Raw genomic sequence first — 2971 nt, 5'->3', positions numbered from 1 at the left:
AAAGGCAAACACTCTAGATGGTGCAACTCAGCAAAGATTGGGTAAAATGAGTATATTTCCATATTTTTGACTCTTTGAAATCATTGTGATGACTCGATCATTTTGAGGTTATGAGCAGAAGGAAAACAAACATGTTTTACATGACGAATTGCACATTAGTGTGCGAGCGCTAAAAGTCACTCATCTCTTATTTTTGTCAAAAAGAATTTTTACGTGATTTCACGAAATCGAATGAAACTGTGTCCTAAATTTCGCAGAAAATCGTTCAGTTAGTTGATAGGTAACATTTGATTTTAAGCGAGTTTACATTATTCTCAGAGCATTCAATTTTCCTATTTTTCAGGTCTACAAGTCAACATGACGAAAACCAGATTCAACACCTACGATGTGGTTTGCTCGGTGACGGAACTTCAAAGGTAATCTTCGCAGTGGTGTGCTACGGGAAAACCTGAAAATGTTATTCCACAATTGGATATTTTCGTCTTATTGTATAAAATTATTGTTCGAAACTGAAATGTACTTCCTTTAAATGATCAGGCTCTTGGGATGCAGGTGAATCAAATCTACGACATCGACAACAAACGTATTTGATTCGGTTGGCGAGGAACGAGAGAAGGTGTTCTGCTTTTAGAATCGGGCAATCGGTTCCACGACCGCTTTCGAATGGCCTGAATGTAGCCCCATCCGGCTTTACAGATGAAGCTGAGAAAGCACTTGAAAAACAAACGACTGGAAAACATGAAGCAGCTGTTGGACCGTATTGTAGATTTCCAGTTCGGAACGGGCAAGACCGCTTATCACGTGATTCTCGAGCTTTATGACAGAGGAAACATTCTGTTGACCGATTGCGCAAAAATTCTAAATATTCCGTCCACATGTTGAGGAGAGGAAGTACGTTTTCCGTTAGAAAAATATCCAACTAGTCGAGCCAAGGAGGATAAGAGCCTCCCCAATGGAAAAGGTCAAAGAGGCGGTCGTGAATGCCGTCCGGTGATGCGTTGAGAACGACATTGAATCCCATTTTAGATTACGTGCATCGGTAATTGATCAGTGACTTCAAGTACGGATTGTTTGGATGCATAGCTGCGAGAATCCGAAGCCAACTCAGGTTGCCGAAAAGAATAAGAAAAACAAAAGCTATCGCGAAAAGGTTTTCGAAAGTTTTCAACGTTGAAGAAGATAGCTCATCGCTGATGTTTGCGATTAATGACGCAGAGACTATGCTACGGAAGGCTATGAAGGAGCCGTCAAGGGATTCATTGTTCAGAAGAAGGATCTGAAACCTGTAGGATAAAGAGGGAAGAGTTTTATTACACCATTGGAGTATCATCCTTTTCTGTACAATCAATACAAGGATGAACCGTCAGGAGTTTGATAGTTTTACCGCTGCAGTGGATGGTTTTATTCTACTCTAGAAGGGCAAAAATTGATTTGAAGGTAGGTAGAAATCCTTTTATTTTAATTTGATTGCTTCAACTAACTTTTTCAGGCTTTCGCCAAGAAAGGAAACGCAAAAACTGTCCAACGTCCGTACAGATCATCCAAAACGATTAGAAGATCTCTGAAAACGCAATTGGAGGATCGTAAAGGGCTGAACTTATCACAAGAAATCAGAATCTTTGGACGGTGCGATTTTGGCGGTACAAGGTGGTTGGCCGCTCAAATGTCGTGGTCAGACATCCAGGATTTGGTCAAGGCAGCTCAAGCCAATAATCGTGGCTCCTGCGTTAAACAACTGAAGCTGGAGATAAATCACATTTCGTTGATGTTGAAGGATCCATATGCAGCGCTGGAGGATGAATGTGATGATGAGGAGGAAAGCGATCGGGAAGATGGAAGGATAAGCTGGAACCAATGGTGGTAGATGTAGACTTAGCTATGACGGCTTTTGCCAATGCTCGACGTTATTACGATCAGCGTCGATTTGCTGCCCGAAAGACAGAAAACGATTGAATCGTCATCGAAGGCTTGAAAAATGCCGAAAAAAGACACATTGAAAGAAGACGTAAGGACACAAACAACGATTTCGAAAGTCCGCAAAGTCTATTGGTTTGAGAAGTTCTCTGGTTCATTAGTTCTGAAAATTATTTGATCATTGGTGGCAGAGACCAGCAACAGAATGAATTGATAGTCAAACGTTCATCGGCCAACAGATATTTACGTACACGCTAGATTCAGGGCGCCTCAAGTGTCATTATAAAAGAATCCCTCGGAGAAGACATTCCACCAAAACTCTGCTCAGGCAGGAACCATGGCCATCTCCTACAGCGTTGCATGGGATGCCAAAGTCGTAAGCGCCTATTGGGTCAAAAGTGAGCAGGTGTGTAAAACTGCACCAACTGGAGAATATTTGACCACTGGAAGCTTCATGATTCGAGGAAAAAGAACTTTTGCCACCCTGTCATTTAGTTCTCGGTTTAAGTTTCATGTTTAAACTAGAGGACAGCTCTGTGGAACGACATAAAGGTGAAAGAGGTTCGAACGTTTGATGAAGAGTCTGTGATAAGCAGGGCGACCGATCGAAATATCCAAGCTCCTGATCAAGAAATTCAACTGAAGAAGGGATTCCGACCATGATGAGAAGATTTGCTGGAACACATAGAGCTCAATGAAGCTATTGAAAATAGTGGAATCTCTTTCGTTGAAGGAGGAAGCAGACACTGCGGATCATCCAGTGAATTCAGTTCTGATACAGACGATAGTGACGGTCTAAAATTCCCTGATACACGTAGAGTCAGCACGATACGGGAAAGTATCTGTTCAAGCTGATCCTGTTCTCCAACGTCTTACTTCCGAGCCGGATCCGGAGAATGTTATCTTTTAGGTGATAATAAGCCGTTTATTATACTCAGCCCCACCACGTAAAAGCAAATTCAAAGAGTAAGCAAAAGCCAAGGATAAAAAGGGCTCGAGAGGAAGCGGCTGCCAAAAATAGGAAGGAAGAATTCCGAAGCAAGGTCAACTGAAGCGA

General features: G+C 42.1%; 1 pseudogene; it reads left to right on the top strand.

Annotated features, from left to right (window-relative positions):
- The first annotated feature begins 357 nt into the window (after positions 1–357).
- Positions 358–2971, top strand: part of LOC134204807 (ribosome quality control complex subunit NEMF homolog) — a 32498-nt pseudogene continuing 29884 nt past the window's right edge.

Source organism: Armigeres subalbatus, unplaced genomic scaffold (assembly GCF_024139115.2).
Source record: "Armigeres subalbatus isolate Guangzhou_Male unplaced genomic scaffold, GZ_Asu_2 Contig914, whole genome shotgun sequence".
NCBI lineage: Eukaryota > Metazoa > Arthropoda > Insecta > Diptera > Culicidae > Armigeres > Armigeres subalbatus.
The sequence above is the reverse complement of the archived record's forward strand: the minus strand, read 5'-3'. Positions and strand labels throughout refer to the sequence as shown.